The 22,697-nt window shown below is 47.1% G+C and overlaps 1 protein-coding gene across 3 annotated transcripts in view; it reads right to left on the bottom strand.

Annotated features, from left to right (window-relative positions):
* The window catches only part of NEXMIF (neurite extension and migration factor), a 123,480-nt gene that overhangs the window by 19,741 nt on the left and 81,042 nt on the right, over positions 1 to 22,697 (bottom strand). For all 3 annotated transcript variants that reach the window (XM_072334389.1, XM_072334391.1, XM_072334390.1), the window contains one exon: positions 22,071 to 22,205. The gene's annotated coding sequence lies outside the window, so the exon portion shown is untranslated. The remainder of the gene's footprint in view (positions 1 to 22,070; positions 22,206 to 22,697) is intronic.

The raw sequence follows: 22,697 nt of genomic DNA, 5'->3' as shown, positions 1-22,697 counted from the left end.
ACGATATTAAGAGCTGACTATTTTAGAGCAGATTCTGAAATAAATGACAGTTTCTGACCTTACTCTGGGAGGACTTAAGGTGCAAGTGTTTCAAGACCTGTCACAAACAACTTTAAGGAAAAAGGAAGGAAGTGAACAAAATTATAGCCTTCCTGACAAAGCACACATAAAATACAGAAGAAGCTTTCTCTGTAAATGTATTCTCACACATCATGAACAGCAGTATATCATAAAGGGAAAAAGGCAGCAATTAAAAGCCTCAAGAAGCTGAAACGCATGAAGGAATGTCTGAAATACAGCACATTTCAGCTTAATGGTAGAGAAGGGATTGCTGCTAAACCCAGAAGTACCAGGAGATGAGAGTGGACTGAAAGGTTGTTACAATGCGGGTGTGCAAGGGGATGGGGTGAGGCTGAGGGAAACTGGGGAAATATGGAACCGTGTGGGCAGAAGAATATACAGGCAGCAATGTGGAGACTGGAGGGGCTGAAAAATGGGAGCAGCAAGGACAGCCCAAGCTCAACAATGAACACTAAGGAGCAAGGGGGGATGGGAAGGCAACCAGGATGCACAGACCCAGCCTCAGAGAAGGGCAATGCTGTGGAAGAAGAGACCACTGACCCCAGCCCTGAGAATGCAAGCGAGCAGTGAGAAAGCTCATTATTATTTAGGTAAGGAGCAAAGTGTGAGGCTGAATGCATCTGCAAGAGAAGAACCCAGACGCCTTGCATCATGGCATCAGGCACGCAGCTTAGAACTGATTTGCTCTGTAGCTCCATGAAGGTCACAAATAACCTGGGCTCATTATTTCCTAGCAGACCTGATTTTAGTAATTAGGAAATCAAAATGTAGCCAATGCTCAGGAAAAGCACAGCTCTGCACTACGCTGTCCCATGCTACAACATCTCCACAAAGACTGTCAGAAGTATCTAAGAGCAAATTGCTAAGAAATGATTATGGGAGGCAGGCAGGGCCAGGACAAGAATGACACGAAGCTTCAAACCACAAACCACAGCCGCCAGCAATAAGCCACAAAGCACAACATGGCCCAGAATGGGGAAAGTGAGGCCCTTTGTGAAGCACCCCTGCCTCACTGCCTGCTTTTCCCTGCTTATGCCCAGCCTGCTGGAGCCCTGGCCATCTCGGTATGGTCACAGACTGACCACAACAGCACTCCTCTCCTTAAAAGCAACAGCATGCTGAGCTTGTCATTCTCAATAGTTGGATCTAAAGTTAAGATGAATCAGAAAAGTTAAGGGCCTGCATTTCTGAGAAAATGAGGCTAGAATGATTAAAAACTCCAGCTCCTATAAACCTGCAGGGGTTGAAAATTCACTGAGATGTGGGGATGTTAGCCTTACCAAAACACAAGTATTTCTCCAAAGCTAATTATGTATCAGTCGAGCCTAATACAACAAAAGCCATTAACGAATAGTTCAGGGAGGAGATTTCTTGATGGGAAGAATTGCTTCATTTAAATAAAATTACTGTACCAAAATTCTCTTTCTATTGCAGTGTTTACCTACAAGTCTACAAGACAGTATCTTAAAAGCTTAGAAAAGCCTTCCTGTGAACCTAATCAGGAAATACGAGAGACCAAGGTCAAGTACATTAATATTACCGAAGCTTTCTAAGAAAAGAGATGCTTCACGGTTCCCTGCACACTGATATTATCAAATAACTCAGCTGAAGAATGGTGTGTAAAATGTTGTTTAAAGACATGGATTAATACAGAGCCAGGATAGCATGAGGAAACACATTTCACAGAGGTACGCTAAAAAAAAGGCTCAGTTCTAAACTTCAAGATTCCCTGCTAGAAAAGTTTCTTCTCATCGCTGTTAACAACTTGGTTTAAAAAAAAGGAGAAAAAAAAAAAAAAAAGAGAGAGAGAGAGAAAATCTGTATGAATTTGTAATACATTGAAGTTTGGACTAAAGAGGACAATTAAGCTGGTTGGTGTTGGAGGAGGATAGGAAAGCTCATCAGGACAGCTGCAGTAACCCTAGTGAGGTAAACGTCTCTTTTCCAATACTTTCGAATTAGAAATTTTATAGTGAAAACGAAATCTTAGAAAAGCTCGTTTTTTTCTTATTAGCAATTAACAAACGTGGATTCGGGTTAAAAAGTGCTCATTTATAAAATCCACAGAGTTTTCATAAAAGCACGGAACTGAGTGCCTGGATGAGATGGGAAGGAACAAAGCTGCCACGAGGGGTGGAAGGGCTCCTTCATTCTGCAGTCATGCAAGGACCGTTTGGTGCACATGGGGGCCTTTTTCCATGTGGCTGCTGTGCCCAGATGCACCCAGATATGTCCAGCTGTGCTCAGCTGCACCAGATGGGAGCATTCACAGCACCACCCAGGCCACAGGGTGAATCCAGGTGAGCCAGGCTGTTAGGGAACAGGCAAAGATGATAGTGGTCCCCAGAATGGCTTTACTTCCCTCCTTCACATGGAACCTTCAGCCATTAAAGCTGATTTCTTAGCCAGTCCTACTGGGTGCCCCAGATGAGGCAAATGCAGGAGGGACGTGCACACAGCCCTGTGCGGCACCCACTGACCTGAGTGTGTTTCATGGCATAGCAAGTGGGCTCAGCCAGCTTGCACAGCTGGAGCACCACGTCCTACAGGGAAAACAGCTTCAAAGTCTCAGCCCGTGATGTGCATCTGAAGGAGCTAATGCTTCTGACTAAAAAGGGAATAGGGGTAGGAAGGAAAAGCAAATGATCAAAACACTTATCACACAGCGAAAAGAAGTTATCGGGCCTGATAAGGTGTCTGAATTGATGATGATTATAAGATACTACCCATTTTTAGCTAATAATTCAGAAAAAGGATGAATTATTTGAGGAATAATATGTGATCATTTATTTAAAGACTTATTATAATGTATATGTTCTAGGAAGCAGAGTTAGGGCTGCACGAACGCATTAACACTTGCTCATCCAGACTGCTGCATGTTTAACCAAAGGCAGAGATTTCATAGCCCTGCATGAGGCTTTAAAACCAAGTGGCTGGTTTAATTTATAGGTCTCCTGATTTTGTAAAACAGCAAGTGATTTTACAAGGCTGTTTTATACACACCCTAGTTTTCCTCCACTTCTCTATTCACATTCAATAAATGTGCCAACATTTGCCTTTGAGAACTGGTTCATTTATTTAAAATTCCCAAACAGCCCCATCCACAACGCCACATGCCTTAGCGGTTCACCCAATTAGTCAAAAGTGTCAATTAAATATGAAGATACGTCTCTTAATTTTCACTCAGAAAGATGTTGGGTTCAGCCCAGCACTGGGGGTGATTTCTGAAGGCAAAATCCTGCCTTGGGAGAGCCCGCAGCTCCTAAGATATCGGTCCAAATCTCCGCCTGTATCCAGGTAACAATTCGGAATGCTGATATTTAAGAGGAGAACTATCTGGACAGCTGCCCCAACTCCCTAGGAAGCAATGTTTAGTTAAAGTCTTGGATATCACTGAAAGAATATGTGGAGATGTCACACTGTGGCTGAAGCATTTTTTCAAGTGCTGAATTATTCACCCGTGAATCTCTGATGTGAAATCCAAATGCTCCGGTACTGCCCTGGCTTTAGACAATGTCTAATTCTTTTCTGTGTCACGGCGGGGTCCCTTCATCAGCCTTCTTTCATCTCTAATCACAGTGAGGTCATGGATTATTACTCATATTCACCGCACAGCTCGGAGTTGCTGAGCCCGGGACTCTCAGCTCTCCACCTGCAACAGCCCAGCACCACCAGCAGCGCACAGCATCCCGTCCGGCCACCCTTCTGCAGCCAGGAGGATGTCAATATGTTTCCCTGCTCTTTCCCTGTGAAAGCATAGTGGGAGGAAAAATCATAAACAAAGGCATTTATCAGCTTTTGCTGGAGGTGTTGCTCTGCATATCGAGTTGAGCGGCTGCGATTGTTTCATTAGGAGGAGCTGGGTTACGTCTGCAACGTTAACGAGTCTTGGAGAACAGAGAGAAAGAGTACTACAGGCATTGCCACAGTGAAGATAAATAGGTAAACATCCTGTGCCTGACACTAGTTAATACATCACAGCTTTATTCACTTAAGGCAGCCACGAAATCAATTCTTCAGTAAAAATATAAAATTTGTATCCAAATCTGTGCTCACTGTATTAGTGAGGCATGAAGCGATGGAACAGGAGGAAATCCATGTCAATGCAGCAAGCCTTAGGTCTGCTGGTTTGCCTTTGCCTCGTGCAAAGCCCAACTAAGTACTTTGCTTTCCACAAACCAGCACCTTTTTTCTTCATTTTTCCTCAAAACCACATAATGCATCTTTGTTCAGCTTCCTCACACAGCCCCACCACCATGTTCTCAGCCCCTTGATTACAGTGCCCAATGTGGTTGTGAAAGGATCTTGGGCCAGCCAGGAGAACTGATGGAAACCACAGGAACTACTACAAGTAATAAAACCTTCTCATTGAAGCTGCTTTAAAAAAAGAATCAACAGAACATATTCTAAACCAGTCAAAATTCCAGCTTCACTCTGGAGAAAATTCTGAGCCTTGCACCCTAGAGAGTGAGACCAGGACAAAGACAAAACACAACAATCAGTTCAAGTGTAACCCCAAGGGTGAAGTCACAATCAGGCTGAGGCTCTTATTCCCCAATCTGCAGTTAAAAGATGTGCAAGGAGATCTTGGGGATCCCGCGCTTTGTGCAAACAACTTGAATCCCGTTTCAGATTTTCCAAACTATTTAGCACTTTTTGGACTGCAGCCGTCAATTACATGGGGGCTTTCAGCTATTTCGAGCTAAAATTGATTAGCAATTTTTGAAGAAAGCACTGCAAATTGCTCTGCTAATCACAGCAACTCAAGCTATGCAACTGTATTAAAATAACATTAGTGCTGAGCCAGAAGCCAAAGACAGCAAAGAAATGCTGAGTTCAAGTTTCCTGCTCTGGGTTCTTCATCTTGCCCACTTGTATCTGCATGCTGTAGCCTCCGTGGCTTTTTCCTGGCGATATTTTGAGATTCCAGATGGCTGCTCACCAATTCAATGCTAACACCACTTTGTGTTTCAATGATGCTTTAGTTCCCTAAGCGCTGGGGCACGCTTTCAGAGGATGGCCTTGTTTTGAGCACTGAATGTTGACCTCCCCGAGCTGCCGGCACATGGCGCTTACCAACATGGATCTGCAGCCCCACGGTTTTATACTGCAAGCATCAGCTGCACCTGGAAAAGACTTAGCTGAAAAATAACGCATCCGTTTGAGGAAACACTGATGTGCAGAATAAGGAGAAGATATTAAATTCCTTTCATGCCAGGTTGCCTCCAAGCCCTTTAATGGAGATCAGGAGAGATGGGGACACCGCAGGCACAAGGGTGGTTTGCTCCTGGGTGATGGTTTCTGCTGTGCCTCCCTCCCAGCACTCCAGCCCTGAACTCCAAGAGCCTTACAGAAATGCACGATCGAAGCACCTGGTCTGCAGTGTGCTCTAAAAGCGCTTCCTTCCTTCCCGGTGTATTATTTTCCAGCTATGCAATTAAGAGGAGAAAGAAATCAAGATGCAGAGCTTCATTCAGACAAAGCAAACATCTTCCAGACGTGAACCCAAAGCTGGTTCTGGTCATGCCATGCATCCCCACCACTGGACACCCCAATCACTGAGCCTCTCTTATGACTGGGCATGCCAGTCACCAACAGTCGCTATCACTGAAACAATCACCGCCTGTCCCCATTACTGAGTGCTCTCACCAGCAGATGAGGGCAGGGGAACGATTCCCTTGCCACCAAGGTGACAAACACAAAAGGTGGCGAAGGAAGGAAAAATCACCCAGCACTCCCCTTCTGTGCATTTCACTTATGCTGGTGGGAAAGTCTCCACAATGGATTAAAATAAAGTCTGTTGCCAAGTTCAAGAACACGTTTAATGCAGATCTATCTATTTCAAGGAGGGTCTGCACAATGGATAGCTTTCCCCTTCAAAAATTATTCAGACCTGCATGCTTCCTTTTCATTCTTCTGTATCTTAACATTTAAAAGAGAAACACAGCATATTTGTAACTGGAGAAACATTGCACAAATCATAGCTTGCTGTAAAAGTGTATTTCACAAAGACTTTACATGGTAAAGGGACAAGGACCACTTGTTGATAAATTACTTTCACTCAGAGAGAGGAATGACATATTTGTGTGCACTGTAAGTGGTGCTATTGTGGAGCTATTTGATGGAAGTCCAGTAAAACGTGGTGTGCAGGTTCCATTTAACATCACCAGAATCAAATTAATGAACAGGGATGGTGTCGGTGGACAAAGCAGAGTGCTATGTATGCATGCACCAAAGCACCAAAACAACCATCCTGAACCATCCCCTATCCTTCCTCTCATCCCTTCGGACCTGCACACAGAATGAGGAAGCAAGCGGCTGCACACTGGGGACAAAGTGACGGCCCACAGGGGAAACTTATCAAACAGCAACACAGAAATTAAGTGTTAAAGTAGTGCTTGAGCTGTGTCCACAGCTCTCCTTTAAGGAAATGTTAGCACAACATCCTAAAGTCACTGAGGGGATTCCTGTCTGTTACCACAGAGAGATGATGCTGCGAACGACGCAGCAGGCAGAGCCTGATTTTTCACCCTGGATCTTAAAAATGGGGATTGGCATGTCGAAGTCTATCCGAAGGACAGAGAAAGGCTGCTTTCACAGCAGGACAAGGCCTGCAGCAATTTAAAGTGATGGCTTTTGGCATGCCACGTTTGAGAGGTTAATGGAGAAGGTATTGGATGGCATGTCTCAGCCAGTTTGCTAAACCTACATGATGTCCTGGTACACACTAAAAATCTCTGAGCAGGAACTGATAAATGGGCTGCAGCAAGCTCCAGGCTGCAGTGCTGAAAGCAGACCCATAGAGATGTGAGCTGTTTCAGAAAGAGCCAATTTACCCTGGGCACAGCAAGGCGGAGCTGGCAGTGCCAGGTGGAGCAGCGGCTGTGACCGGTCAGCCCTGCGCATGGGGACATGTGGAGCTCCAAAGGGCTTAGGCCAGGGTACCCAGCTCTGTGCATGGGGACATGCAGAGCTCTGAAGGGCTTGAGTCAGGTTATCTCAGCTTATTTGAGGGTTTGTAGGTATTTCAGATCAGGTATGAACTGCCTAAGAAAACAGAATGGTTTCAGTGGCAAGCAGAGTGTGACTTCCATCCACCTCAGGAGTGACAGCTGGGCTCACCTCCAGCTTAAGACGCTTTCATAGGACACTATGGGATGGCAAGTTTGGGGATCGTGGGTCATGTTCACTCCTACATGAAAAACACAACAATCCTGACAGAGGAGTGGCTTATTATAGCAAAAACTGATCGCTAAGGAAAAGAAGTAAATAAACCACTTGGTGAATAATCTACAACATGTGCTCATTTCTATTTGGCTGGGAATAACCTTCCGGAAATGACAGAGCACCCCAATGCACAACAGGTTCAGGAAGCTGCAGAAATCCCAGATGGCACCATGATGGCTTTACAAAGCCCAGGGCTCCCATGTGTCTGCACTGACCTGTGGCTGTAAATCCTGCTCCATGGGAAAGAGCATGGGGAAGAATTGTGCATGGAAAGATCCCTGGACGATGGAAAGCTGCAGTAAGAAGCAGATGCAGCCCAAATGCAGATAGGTAGAGGGCTTTGGCTGAGTAGTGCTTTTGCAGAGGGACACACATGCAGCACCAGCAGAGGAAGCCCACCCCAAGCAAGCACAAAGCCACAGCTGGAGGCTTACACCAACTGAACGCATCTCCAAAAGCTGACAGCACAAAACATGGCCTGGTGTTATGGTGTGCACCAAGGACATGCCCCACCAGGACAAAGCAGTTCTCCTATAGAGTCAGGCACAGGGCTGGGTGCTGCGGGCACAGTGCTGTGTCTGTCTGCCAGCTGTCAAATGCAGCTCCCAGCCACATCAAGGTGCACCGAGAGCCCATCAGAAATTAAACCTCTTCAGCCTGAGGGAAATGACACATGTTTTGTTGCACAATCTCCATGCCCATTATGCCCATTACTGAACGCAGGTGTCGCCTCTGGTTACCTCCACCAGCTGATGGGCTGTTGTCCTCCCTGCTCTCAGCAAGCAGCACTTCTATCAGCAGCGAGCACATCTCTGGGTTGAATGGCACCAGCAGGTCAGGTCATCACTGCAACTCCTCTGCCCGCAGCACGCTGTTGCTTTTCCAGGTGTTGATTTGCCAATATTTCACTAATACATCCCTGATATGGGTTCTTTGTATAGCTCAGGAAGAAATGACACAGTTACTCCCGCTCTTTAGATCCGATTGTGTGCGGGAGGTGAAGTGCCACTGAATTTATGCTAAGATTTTAAAGGATGCTATCAATTTGAAACTCACAAAGTACTTCAATTTTTTTCACCTCAGTTAACAATCTCGCAGCACTGCAGAAGTGAAGGGTTTCAAACCATCTAAATTTAGTGCTTTCCTCTCCATGGCACCACCATCTTCATCTGCCTGGTGCTCTGCCGGTGCTTATGCCCCTGGAGTTGGTAACAACGTGACAGCATCACCTGCAAAGCAACACTGTGCCTGTCCTGCCAAGCTGCAAAGAAGCACTTAAAACGTGACCCAGATATGGCCTGGAGGCTCAGACAGCAAAGTCACATAAACGGAATAAAGATTTGCATTCTTTTAATGATGCAATTTAAGCCAGTCCTACAAGTGCTGCACACGGAGGGATTAGCCCCATTCCTCCTGCAGCTCTGGCTGCACATCACCTCAGCCCATCCTCCCTCGGGTGGCTGTGCTGAACACTGCTGATCTGCTCAGGAAGCACAGCTGCAGGGCACTGAATTATTCCCCCTTCTTACGGAGCTCCAGATGAAACAATATTTTAGATGGCAAATGGACTTAGACAGCACAGTGTGCAAATAGGTGTAGATTGCACCTGTTCACTGTACAGAGGTCCCTGACCTGTGTCCACGTGTGTCATCACGCCACAAGATACAGGAAAACTGAAGGAGTGCAAGATTTTCTTTGGATGTCTTGAAAACTTTACAACATGCAGATGTATATCAGCCATAAAAATATTCCAGAGCAAGTTAAAATCTATCGTATAAAAACACAGCTCTAAAATGCTTCAATGGATGGAAACCATTTTTGGTTTTCATTTTTTTTCTTAAATTGCATCTGGGCTGACAGCTTGAACACTGAGCTGCAGCCCGTGAGACAGAAATACCAACTCCGTGCTAACAGTAGTGCTGCTCCCATTGCTATAATGATCTTAATCAAAGCGTATTGTGATAAAAAAGGGATTCTGGTTTGACTGCCTTCAGCACGCTTCAGCTACCCGAGTGTCCAGATTCCATGTTACTCAGGGAAGCTGCCTCAAAGTTTTTCCAGGAATGGCAGAGACAGCTTTTCAAGGTGCCAATGTTATATCACAGCGCTGGGTGAAGAACAGACCCTGTGCAGATCCTCGCTGTGTGCGGTCCCCAAGACACACAGGCTGCACCCAGCCCTGTGGCACTTGGAGCCCAAGCTAACAGCACAAACCATCCCCGCTGCGAACATGTTGTGCTCTAATTTGTGGCAAAATGCAACAGGTGCTACAACACAGGCGGGGGAATGTGAGGAGGAGGAGAGCAGCGCAAATGGGAACAAGCGCCTGGAAAATGAGACGTGCACAGGGAGATGCTCTATTTAAGTGCTACGCCAGCTAAAAGTTAAGCAAACAAGCTGATGAAACAAATAATGCATTGCTACCTCCCACCTGCTGCTAGATACCGTGGCAGAAGTGGGTCACACAAGTACAGGCACCGACAGCAGGTAATGAAATACTCCGTGCCACGCACAGCTCTATGAGGCGTTCCCTCTGCCAGGCTGCCAAGGAACAGTCCGGTTTGTGGTCAGAACATCACATCTGGGTATTCAGGTTGGATATTAGGAAAAATTTCTTCTCAGAAAGAGTGGTGCTGCATTGGCACAGGCTGCCTGGGGTGGGGGTGGGGTGACACTGTCCCTGGAGGTTTGCAAAATCGTAAAGATGCAGCACTGAAGGATACGGTTAGTGATACGATGGTGATGGGTTGACACCTGGACTGGATGACCTCAGAACTCCTTGATGATTCTATGGTCCTGTCTCATGGGCACCAGGCACGAAGCAGCACTGCAATGCCACTGAGGTGCAGCTGGAAGGCACTGCACATGTGGGCTATCCAGGCGTCCCCCTGAGGCCGAGGCCTACATGCCCCACTTCCACACTGACCTGCTCTCTTCTCACAGAACTGGTTTGCACCAGAGGGAGCCCAACTGTGGAAGCAGTTTGGCTCCACAATGGCATTTCCAGCATCCCGCTGTACAGCCGGCTATGAAAAATAGGAGAAATTACAGAAATTCAGTTCCCTTCATGCTGTCTCCAAGCACTGATTAATTACTGCAGTTTAGATAATAGCAACAGCTCCTGTGCAGAGACAGGAAGAAAGGTATTTATGGGCAGCCCTGAGACATGGCTGGGCCATTACATTACAGCTGCAACCTGTGGTAGCTCTCCTCCCTTTGCAAGGCACAAACTCCATCCTTTCTTGATTTGCACACTCATCTACCTCCGTGCATGAAGCCGACACTAATTTCACCATACTTATCAAAGGACCTAACACACAGGTGAATGTGAAGGCACTAAAACAACTCTGAAGATTGCTGGTTGCGGGACAGCTTGAAACAAAACTTACATTGGATTGCTGTGAACTGGTACCAAAAAAAAAGGAAGTAATCATGGTACTGCCTGGTAGGCTGCGATTCTGTGCTGCCTGGGCGCGATCTTAGGATTTATTGTTAGACACACAAGGCTAATGCAGAGAGCAGCAAAGGCGTGGAGGTGGGGTGGTCCACCTTTCAAGCCCCCACATGAAAAGCAGGCTTCCTTAGAATTTCACAGCCTCGCAGACACAACCAGAGAGAAGCAGGAGACACTCCTGCCCTTTCCCAGCAGCTTATGTATTATTCCTTAAAAATAAAATGAAATGAAAAAGGAGAAGAAAAAGAAAAAGAAAATCAGAGAAATGCAGTGCCTTTATTCCCTTGTGTTGTTTAAAGCTTTTCTCGTGGCACCACACAATGAGCTTTCTTCAGGAAGTAGAGCAGCAGCCTTCCCTAACCGCAGTGATGCAGTTCCAGCTTCAGTGCTTTGAGAAGGTGCTGGGTAAAAAGGAAAAGAAGGAAAAGGAAAAGAAACCAAAAGAGAAAGAAAATGAATGAGAGCACAATAGGGAACGTGAATTGCTGAGGGAGAGGGGGGAAAAATAAAGGAATCGAGTGCAGGTATAATTGCAAAGCAGCAGCACGCTTCTGGCACAGGGGAAAAAAAAAAAGAACTGCGGATGATTCAGGAGTATGACAAAGAATCCCTTCAACAAGTTGTCTTTTATCACAACTTCGCTGCTATACGGCTACACTGCAACAGGGAGAAATTGCATCATGTCAACAGCAAGTTTATAGAGATAAACTGACTGAAGACAGTAGCAATACGCTGGCAGTTACTTTGTGTTTTGCTTATCGCGCCGCAATAAATTCACTGAGAGCAGCATAAACAGGAGATTAGAAACAAAAATACGTCGTGCTCAGGAAAGCCAGCTCCTCCACAGCCTCCACTGCTGCCCAGCCATGGATGTGGGCTGCCCCCGGGCTTCCAAACTCCAGGCCTAACGGAGCATGGCGAGCACCTCTGCCCCATTGGCACAGGCTGGGGATGCAAAGGAGCCCCAAACTGCTCCAGCCCCTTGGGTTGCTCCAGTGCAGACACGGCTCCTGGTCCTTCTGGCCTGAATGCAAATAGTGAGCATGCAGTCATCAGATTCTTTTTTATTTTTATTTTTTTTATTTTTATTTTTTGCCTTCTGAAAGCTGAGACTTCTAAGTTTATCTCAGAAGGACATTGGAAAGATGAATAGAGAGAAATTATGCAGAGAAAGAGAAAATATTCAAAGAGTAGAATTATGTATGCATAATTGCCTGGCTCCCTGGGGTGCATGGGCGAGTACACCAAGTCACTTTGTGAAATCATTCCCCACAACTCCCGTATCCTAATTATAGTGCTGCAAGTGGGGAGAAGCTAATTTTTCAACAGTCCTGATGGGGTAACTGGAAAAGCCAAGAGGACACAGTTAACCCCTCGCCTACCTCAGGCCTGCAAGCAGAGGCGCAAACACAGAGGAAAGAAGTGTGCAGGAACCACACACCCCGGGGCAGTAGGATCATTTCATGCTGTCAGCACTTGGTTCAGCACTCCTGGAGCCTAGCCAGGCAGCTTGCAACACCAACTGAATCCCGATGCCAGTTAGGGGCAGCAATGCAACCACGACAGCGTGTCCGACTGCTCAGCACCAGCCATGTGGCAGCTCTCACAATTCCTGGTTGGGATTTGCTACCTCTTCTGCAGGAGAGGAGGCCCCGTGCTCCAGGACAGCCCAGCCCAGCCCACCCACTGCTGGGGTTGAGCCAGCGTGGAAACCAGCCGGCTGCTGGCAGCGCTTAATGTGCTCTGCAGGCTTAAGCTCACTGAAAACACTCCTGGAAGTCCCTAAACTCCCCTATTTTGACTAAAGCTGTCAGTACTATTTTGACCACAATCCCTCTAAATTTCTTGTGCTTGTTCTCATTTACTACAAATCTCTCTGAAGGTTCCAGTTAGGATTGTTTTTCCTTATTGGAACAGATGCAGGTGCATAATATTAAGAAGGAGAAAGACGCAATTGCATTCCATCTACCCATCTTGAGCAAGCAATGACTGCTTTTCCTCGGTCAGCCAGGACACAGTACCACCAAAAGCATGGCAACATCACATCCAGCTTCCTTGCCAGGCCTGACAGGGATGAGGAGGCAGGCTGGGCAAACATTCAATCCCTAGGAAAGCGGTCTCCAAACTTTACTGATATTGGCAGGATTTAAGACCAGAAGGGACCACCAGCTCATTTAGGAGGACCTCCTACCATAATAGACAATTACATTTTGCCCGATCACCTCCTCATTGAGGCCAATTATTCGTTCAGAGGATAATTTTCACAAAGACAGGTTTGACTTCAAGCACTGATCTCAGCACATGAAGAACTCTCAGCACAGCCCTACAAGTGATGAACTCTCTGCTAAGCCCATATTAATACCTAACCCTTAAGTTCCAAAAATTAAATATTTGAGCCAAACTGAATAATTTTGTCTTTTTTTCCCCAAAGCAATAGACACAATTTTATTACTTAAACCTCCAGCATTGTCTCAAGCTCCTTCAAATTACAGTCATCTGAATGTGATCTGAGCTCCCCTGTGTTTAACAAACCCGTGAGACTGAGGGTGGCCAAACTTCCCAAATACTGAAATCCTCGTCTGGCCAAGAGGCAGAGAGGAGCAGCTCTGAGTGTGCAGAAAGCAGCGAGGAGCAGACATGCGTCCTGGGAGGTTGGCTTGGCCCCGCATCCCCACCATACACTATATGGTAGGGAAATGAATGGCTACATTGTACTGAAAAAAACTAAATTCAGTACAGACTGCGAGGTATTTTTATCCTCTTGCATATTTCTCTGTTTCTTCGGAAAGATGTGTTCACCCTGGAGAAAAACCTCATTAGACATGTGGAGGACCAGACCTACAAAGGACAACAACGCTCAATGAACTTCCTTCAGATGAGGAAGTTCTGGTTCAGAGCCTTTCTTGGGGTGATGTGGGCTTCACACTCTCCCCAAGTGATGCTGCCCTTGTTAACCTCAATGAGAAGTGCCCCACCTGCCCACTCAGGAGAGTAGACCTACACCTTGTGTCATTCACCCTCATGTCCTCCCCAGCAAGGGGAGGGCGACATGACCATGTAAATGACATCACCACATTCGCTGAGCAGATTGGAGATGGCATCTAGCTGTGGCACACAAGGTCAGTGCTGCAAAGTACAGATGCACAACACTGTCTGCACAAATGTATGTCTCTTGCCCTTGGGAGAACTCCCAGGATAAGAGCATTTAAAAAACAGCTGCAAAAATGAATCAGAAGATGAGAAGTAGCGCTGGAACCACAACAGGGTAACAGAAGCAGCTCACCTCTCGCTCAGATTTGAGCCCAAAGCAGCAGCAAAGCAGGAATTTCCTGACAGATGGTTTATTGCTGAGCACGTTTCTGAGCTTGCAGAAAGCATCAGCAGCATGATAGCCTCCTGCTCGATGGTACAACAGAAATGACAACACCTAAACGAAGACTTGAACTGCTGTTTGCATTGAAAAGTCATCCTGTCTGAACCAAGACTTGTAACTCAATTGGTACAAGTTTATTTAGGTTCTCTGGGTGAGCTTCTGGAGTGTCAATAGGACCCATCAACCAGGCTAACTTCCTATCTCTATTATTTGTCAAAGGCCCAAATGTGTTCTCAAACTAAAGCACGTACAGATGTCACAATGATGTACTCTATATTCAGTTTGCTGCAGCGCTGCCGTGTCTATCAGCAGACAATGGGAAGGCTGGCTGGGCAGAATGGTTACAAGGGTGAGGCCACAGACCTCTGTAATGCCAAACGTGCACTTCTTGCTGATAAAGGGAAGAGCTTTTAGGGAGGAGCTGAAAGTTTGGGAGACATTCCCTCGGAAAGCTGCTGAAACACTTTCAGCATAACACAGGAATGGGTGTGCAAATGTTGGAAGGGCACAGCCAGGGTATTCACCAGGACACACATCACTGTGTGATGGAAAATGGGCAAAGAGGCTGCAGCTGTAGGATGCAGGGAACATCGGGCAAGGGTAGCAAAGAGGGACTCTGGCGGTGCACTGCAGGACCTCGGTAATACAACTTCAGTGTACTGCAAAGTAAGACACATTTAAAAATAAAAGCCCTAAAGGAAGATCAGATTCAGACAAATGCCCCCACGCATTGCCAGCTGGCCATGAGGATGTCAGGGCATTGAGAACAAACCCTCTCCATTTGCTGAGCCGGGCCGTTGGCACCTCTTGGGGACAGACCACGTGGAATGGGGCTATAGAGCACAGGGATGCTCTGAGATGGTCACTCTGTAAAGTGCACTTTGGTTATGGCACATCCTCAGCCACAATCACAGGGCAGGCCTGCAGGAAGGGAGGACTGCATCACCCCTCAACACTTGGTGTTCCAGTTAGGCACGGATGACGTTCTGACAAAATCAATGGATCCAGATATAGCAGCACTTGAGGTAAATGTCGCTTCAGAAGGGCTCTTGTGTCAACATCTGAAGCACTGAGGAGTTTTTTGGGGGAAATGAGAAACAAAGGAACATCAAGAAGTGTTGGAAGTGCTGTACCAGCATTTGTACAATAAAATGTTTCTCAAGGTGATACTCAATACAATCTGGAAAGTTACTCACTTCTTCAGAATCTCCTTCCCATGACACTTGCAAAGCCCTGTGCAGAAAACTGCTGTGGACGCATACATGGACAGTCTCCGTGTATCTTTAACTTCTGCAGCCCTGTCTGTGGAAGGGAGTGATCTGGCTGTGGTCCTCCACCAAGAGCCTTGGGTTCTTAGGAGGGATGTACTCCCAAATGCCACGACCACGTGCTGCTACCAGCCTCCCACTGGGACGCTGCAATAGTTACGCACCTGTGCTCCCCCACACTGCCAACCAGACCCTCTGAAACACCTCTGATAAAACACAACCATGTCACCAGGAAACAACCCTCTCAAAACAGAACTGCTGGGAAGGCAAAGGCATTGGTGAGCACTACACGCAGCAACGGGAAACCCAAACCACAGCACAGCAGCAAAGCTGACAAGGAGCCGAGGCACAAGAGCTCAGCGTTTGGGCCAGGTGCACAATCTGGGGCACAGATTGTACACAACAGCACACACCACAGATCTGATTCACACCATCACGTAGCTCTTAATTTGACTTAAAAAAAAATAAACAACATACAAGAAATGGTGAATCTTCCCCTGCCTTCCACCCAGCAGTGATCAGCACAAGCTCTCAGCCCTGGCTGGCACAATGGACAGTGCCACAAAGGGAAGGAATGTTTAGAAAACGTTTTTAAACAAATCAGTTTTAAAGCAATTTGTGCGCAGTGGCATCCGGCATTCTCGACTGCAGAACAGACAGCAGGCTGGATCAATTGTGGGGTGGAGGTGGGTGCAGGAACGCAGGAGCAGCAGACTGTGGCATTGAGGCTAATAGCTTTGTAGCAATTTATTCAATGAGAAATGCACAGAGCGACGCAGGGGTCTGGCAGAACACAGGCAGAGAGGACTGGGAGGGGCACAGGCCCCAGCTCCGGAGTGGCAGAGAGCAGAGGGGGTTGATACTGAGCACTCCAGGAAAAGCAGGCAGCTCTTCCTCCCTTACAAAATGAAAGGAGTGACAATTAATGGATCCAAACAGGCCATCTGCAAAAAACAAAAAACAAAAAACAAACCCTCTCACTAAAGAAATGTCACATGAAAAAAACCCAACACGAGAAAAGCTTCAGTGCTGTCACAGCATCACTTCATGTCCAGAGCTTCCTTATGGTTTCTGGTTCGTGGCGGTGCCACCCCTAAGCTAAACCCTGTTGCCAGCAGGGAGCGGGGCTCTACATTTACCATACCAATCGCAGGGGAAACCCCATGGGGTCATCTCCAGCCCTGCCACAGCTTGCTCCCTATCACCTTGTCAGCAGCAAAGCCCAACCTGCAGATGTGACCCAATGCTTCCTCTTCTCCCTGATAGCGTTCATCTGTGTTTTGCTGTTATGTTTAAGGCTTGGACAAGGAGAGCTAATTTTGTGATAGAACAAAAGGAAATGGCCTTCTGAAATCTGGCTTTAACAAATGAGCCAAAAAAAAAAAATCACGTTCGATCATCACGAATGCCCTGTGATGCAAGCTCAAGAGCTCTACATCTTGCAGACAAAATTTGCTTTGAATCGCTCCTGCTGGTGTTTGCAGCCCAAGGATAATGTGATGCTCTTTCCACATCGCACTAGCTCCATGCCCAGGCACATATGGTCTGGCTAAATAAGAAGCCTTGGAAAGGCTGTCAACAAGACTAGAGGAAGGTGTGCATCTGTGCAGAAACATATGCGTGCCCCGGCACCACACGCTGAGCCACGCAGAGGCTGTCATGCCCAGAGCCTCACTGCTACCTGCCCAGGTGTGGCAGCAGCACAGCGTAAGAACATGGATTCTGCCGCCAGCTGCTTCCACACCTCTTCCCTCACTGCCATCATGCAGCAGAGCAGTCTGCCTCTACGGTCCCTCTTGCCATGGTATCTAAAGAGGATGCTCCCCCTAACGCCACCAACGTGGGCTTTCACAGCATAGCTGCTGTTGCCCTGATTGCGTACCTGCTGACAAAATCTCCCCCAGTACTAAAAGCAATGGAATAATCTACTATTGCAACTCACATCCCTTAGAGAATTCTGCAGTTCGAAAAAAAAAAAAAAAAGAAAAGAAAAGAAAAGAAAAAAAAATAAAAAAGAAAAGAAAAAAAGACTGGTTGAATTTGATTAAACCTTTGGAACCTCTCCAATATTTCCAGTTATTCCATCTGTAGAAACACTCTACTGGCACTTGGCACATTTATAGCATTAACTGCCTTCTAAATCAGCAGCAGTTCTGCCTAACAATTTGGCATTTGCACATTGCCTTGTAAATTACCCACCTTACATCTCTGGGTATGAGGATGGTCCCCTCCAAAAACTATTACTGCTATATAGAAATTCTTAAGGAAGAAAATATCTTCTTACGGGCTTGATTTCTGACAAAAAATAAGGGGGGGGAGAGGGGAGGTGGAGATGGCATTCAGTGGGTATGGTATTAACACTGTGGCTCATAGTGTTACTATGGCAGTAAAATGAAACCCAGTGCAACCAGCTGGTTGCTACACTGCTATTAGATCTTCTTTTCTGTTTTTGACCTTTCTAGAACACTCCGAAATGCATTAATCTATTCAAAATCCATTTACGATCTAAAGCACGATGCAAGGTGAAGGTGTTTGTGAAGCAGTCTTTCTATTGGGCCGCGCTTACAAAACAATTACAATTCCACAGCCAAGGATTTGCTTGCTTTTGTGTGCTGCTACAACGGAAACGGGAACCAGGTTAGGAACGACAGCAGATCCAAATCAAGCCACAAAGCAGCAGGAAACCACTCAGCAGTATCGGCGGCGATTTGTGCATTTCTTGCTTGAAAACTAGAGCAGGGAAGGTCGGCTTTGTTACCTCCCCAGCTCCAATCACATCTCCTCTTTTGTCTACCCAAATCATCAGAGGCAAAAAATCCCCCTTCCCAAACAGCTCTCAACCCCTCACTCTTCCGAAAACCCCTTCTCCTTATCTTTAGCCATACCAGACCCATTCTTCTTATGCCTCCCCATCAAGACAGTATAAGAGAATCTCCAAATGAAGGGCCCAGCTCCTGCAGAACAGCCTTTCCCTGGCCCGCTCCCTGATCTGTGCTTGGCTGCCTCCTGCTTGGCCAACACGCTGCTTTGTCATGGAGGGGAGACAGACAAGGCACTGCAGTAACTCACCTCTTGCCATTTGCTTCTGAAATATGCCTTATTGATTTTTACACGTAGTATGACCCTGTAGCTTTAGAAGCCCATGGTCACATGAAGACTTTAAGATCGTCCCTGTGCTGTGCAAGACGACTGCTTGGAATCTGACACAGTGCTCAGACACTTCAGATCTCAGTGCTTAAGAAGTGCTGGTTACTATTGTTGGGGCTAAAAAGGAATTTCTTGCTTCCTACTTTGCAGGTTCAGCTCCAGCACGCGGAGCTGTACTGCTCTGATCCCATCCGCCACAAGAAGCAGTGACTCAAACTGCCTTACTCATTGCTGCTCTTGAAATTAGCGATTTAGTTAATGCTCCCCATGCTAACATTAAAAAAAAATTGCATTTTTCTGTTCTTCCATATTCTACCCTCTTCCCTTGCCTGGCATGTTTCCTATTGTAACTCCAGGAAGGACTGATTTCTCTTGGCTGCACTTAACTTCTCACCTAACTGCAAGCAGCCACCTGCAGCACTAAGGACCCACCACCTCCTTCACCCATCATCAGAGATCCCCCAACCACAAATCTCACCCTGCGTTGGCCAGACCCTGTGCCCTATGCCCTGCTGGCACTGGGTGTCCCAGAGACACCAAGGGACATGCAGGTCCCTGAGCTCAGCCACACCGCTTGCTGTGCCCCTTGTGCCTGCACCCAGGGGTGCTGCCAAGGTCAGAAGGGCTCCCACAGTACCACCAGCCATGTCTCCTGGCACAGCAACAAGCAGGATCTAGACCTTGAGGCAATGAGATGGCCTGAGCTCAGCACTTCCACCATAAGGGCTGCTGTCCAAAAAAGGGACAACCCTGCAGCCCCGCTGCACTTGATGAAAATGTCTGCTCCCTCACAAAAAAAAAAGGTAAAAAGGAAAAAAAAAGCTCTCCCTGCAGCCAGCAGCCAGCGATGCATACTAGATGACTGCCTTCTCAACATGAGAGCAAAAGGGCAAATGAATCACATTACACTCCATGAATAAAAGCGGTCTTAATGCAACAGCTACTTAATGACTTTGTTTTCAATGTGCCAGGCAGCACCGCCTCATTTGCATGGGTGCTGAACGCCCCGAGTCCCACTGCAGGAATGGGAACCACCAGCCCCACATCTCAGGGCTCCCCCCTGAGCCCCCTTCTTGCTCAGGGCTCCCCCAGGAGAGTTAAAAGCTGGCAGTCCCACAGACACAGCTTTGTGGGCGTGGTGATGAGGTGACGGTTGAACTAGATGATCTTAGTGCCCTTTTCCAAGCTTAATGATTCTGGCTGTCTCCCTGCAGCTCAACCAGCATGCGGGGCAAGGGCAGCAGGGACTGGCACCATGCAGTGGGTCCAAGAGCTGGGCTTTCTGCCAGCAGGAACACTGCACCCTCCCCTGGAGGAGAGAAGGACCTGCAGAATGCTCTGATGTCTGTTGGTGAACTATGTTGGCGGACAACCCCTCCAAAGCAATAGCAGTCCTCTGGCAAACAAAAAGAAGTCCAGTGTAAACGATGCGTTGCCAAAACCTCTTCCTTCACTGTAAAGTACTGCTTAATTTCATCCCTTAGGCATCTATTATCTCACAACACATACTATTTTTCCAGCTATTACTGCTTAATTTTCCCCATCCGAAAAGTATGTACAGACACAAGCCAATTTCCCTCACGGCACAATTGTTTATGAGAAACAAGCAGCTGTTTTACCAGGGTCCTAATGACCAGGCCATGAAGCGATGCTCCCCAGCCCTTCACTGCTCCCCTGCAGGAGGGGGTACAGAATCTGAAATCTCTCAAGGTAGAGAATCTGAAACCCTCTTATGATGGGGAATCAGCAGTGCACCCGCTGGTGAGATGCACCCAGAACAGACCCACGGAAAGCCTGAGCTTTCCAAACATCGGCACAGGACAGACAAATAACGGCACATAAACTCAGGAGCTCAGGTCAAAAATGATTGAAACGGTCATAGAAGATGCCTTAAGACAGTTGCAAACTATTTTGCAAAGGCAAAAAGAAAGCCAGTCAGAGTTCCTAGTGAAAGCACAGGTGTGCAGTAAGAGAGAGGGCTGGGTGTTGATTCAGGGCTGTGTTCCCGCGGGTATTTTTCATTCAGAAATACTGCAGTCTGTAAGCGCAGTTTGGGTTAAACATTTTGCTTAAACATTGCTGACACTTCTCCTTTTTGCACAAGGCTATTTAGAGCAGCCTTGGGATGCTCAGTGCTTGTGGGGCTCATGCTGCACTTCCCATCAACAAAGTGCCTGCACCTCAAAGGCCTCCCAGACAGCGGGCAGATGTGTGACAAAGGAAGGGCAAGGGAAAGCATTTCCTAGGGACCAGCAAGCTCTGGAACTGGTCTGGCACCCCAAGCCTGGCACCCAGCTGTGCAAATGACCACCTCCCATTGGGACCCTGCAGCAACCCTTGGGGTTCTGCTGATGTGGTTCTTCTGCTTTGCCTTCACAGAATACTTCATTCATATTTCCTACCATGGCAAAAGGCATCACTGCTGTTTTCCGCTCTGTCGCTATCCTGCCTTTCGATGCTCAATTAAAAAAGAAGCTTAAAAAGCAGCTGCAAGCATCACCAAGCATCAGTGCTTGCAGGCGCTCCTGTCTTGTCCAGGGGGTGTTACCGCAGCAAATAGAAATTGCAAGCAGAGGCCGCATGGCCATGAGTCAAGGAGGCAGAAAGGCGTGAAAGCAAAATGAATGGAAAGGCAACAAACCTGCAATATTTCAGTGCCGGCCCCGAGCTCCTGGCCAGCTTCCATCTATCAGCACCCAGTGCCAGGGAGCTACTGGGGCTGTAGTTACTGCACGCCGGGGCAGCGCCAGGCTATGGCCACCACCACGTGGCACTGCTGGGGCCACCATGAGTGACAACAAGGGCGAGGGACACCCACCTTCCTTGAGATCTCTGCGCACCTGCAGGAGAGGCCGACTCCCCTCAACATGGTGGGGTGCTCAGCAGCCAGTGGGGAAAGGGTTTTTTAAAGAGATGTAAAAAGAGGATTTGGTATTGAAACACACACCACAGATGGTGTAGCAGACGAGGATTAATTCATGAATCATATTTCTAAAGTGATACAATCTCTCTTTTCACTTCCATGCTTTCCCTTTTTGACTCAGAAGCGGGGATCTGAGATGCCCTGCCCAGATATGAATTTTGCATGAACAAACATTGCAAGGAAAAAAAAAAAAAACCAACACAAAAAAACAGCAATAAAACAGAAAACCCAGATGTGTAAAGCAAAGTTTTCAGATCCAAGCAAATACATACCCTGTCTGTCTAGGAAAGAAGGTGCGTGAAAACACAATACATGCAGGGTACACATCAAGTGCGCTACTGGCCCCACATGGAGCAAAGGGCATCAGCCACATTGCCTGGTGCCCACCATTCCCAGCTCACTCAAATCTGCTCACTTTCTCACCTGCAAAAGGTGCCACTACCCCTGGCTTTCATCACCAATTCAGCTTTTTCAGTCAGTTTGACAGAGCAGCCCCATATATACTTAACAGCTTTGATACGGCGCCTCACGCTTACTGGTACAGCTTTACCCTGAACACAAAGCTTTAAGTTAGAATAAGGGCAAAAAATTACTTACCCTTAAATTACTTCAACCTTTCTCTGCTTTGTGTGTGATGTGGGCTTCTCTTTTGGTTACTATTTCCAGATTTGGTCTTTGGGTAGGTGAATGGAGGAGGAGAATGAAAGGAGTTGTATTTGATGACGATGAAGACTGCAAAATAAAGAGAAGCACTTTAGTGCAGAACAGGCCTCTCCGTACACACGCAGCAGATTAAATTAAATTAAATTAGCAACACCTACATAAATGCTTCCTGCTGTTTTTATGCACACGTACAAACATCACAACCACCAAAAAGCAGCACTTCCCAAACCACACACATGTTGTGCTCGGTCGTGGAAAGAACCAGGACTTCTGGATTGGGACACAGAACCATGCGCTAACACTGCATGAGTACCAGCATAACACCCAACAGTGCTTCCTGTAAGCAGTGCGGCTTTCAGCTCCTGCCCACCAGCCTTGGCCAACCCCTAAGTGTGCTAACAAAGGCAGGAAGCTTTTCTATTCTGTTTAGCGGAGTGGGGAAGGGAAAGCACAAATGAATAGAGCTGCTCAAGGCACGGAGGACAGCGCAGAAACAAGAAGCTGGGTCTGCTAACCCAGCACCTCCACATTGTTACGCTGCAACACAACACTGCTGGGAGC

Source organism: Excalfactoria chinensis, chromosome 4 (genome assembly GCF_039878825.1).
Source record: "Excalfactoria chinensis isolate bCotChi1 chromosome 4, bCotChi1.hap2, whole genome shotgun sequence".
In the NCBI taxonomy this organism is placed as follows: domain Eukaryota; kingdom Metazoa; phylum Chordata; class Aves; order Galliformes; family Phasianidae; genus Excalfactoria; species Excalfactoria chinensis.
This window is presented reverse-complemented; position numbering and strand designations above follow the sequence as displayed.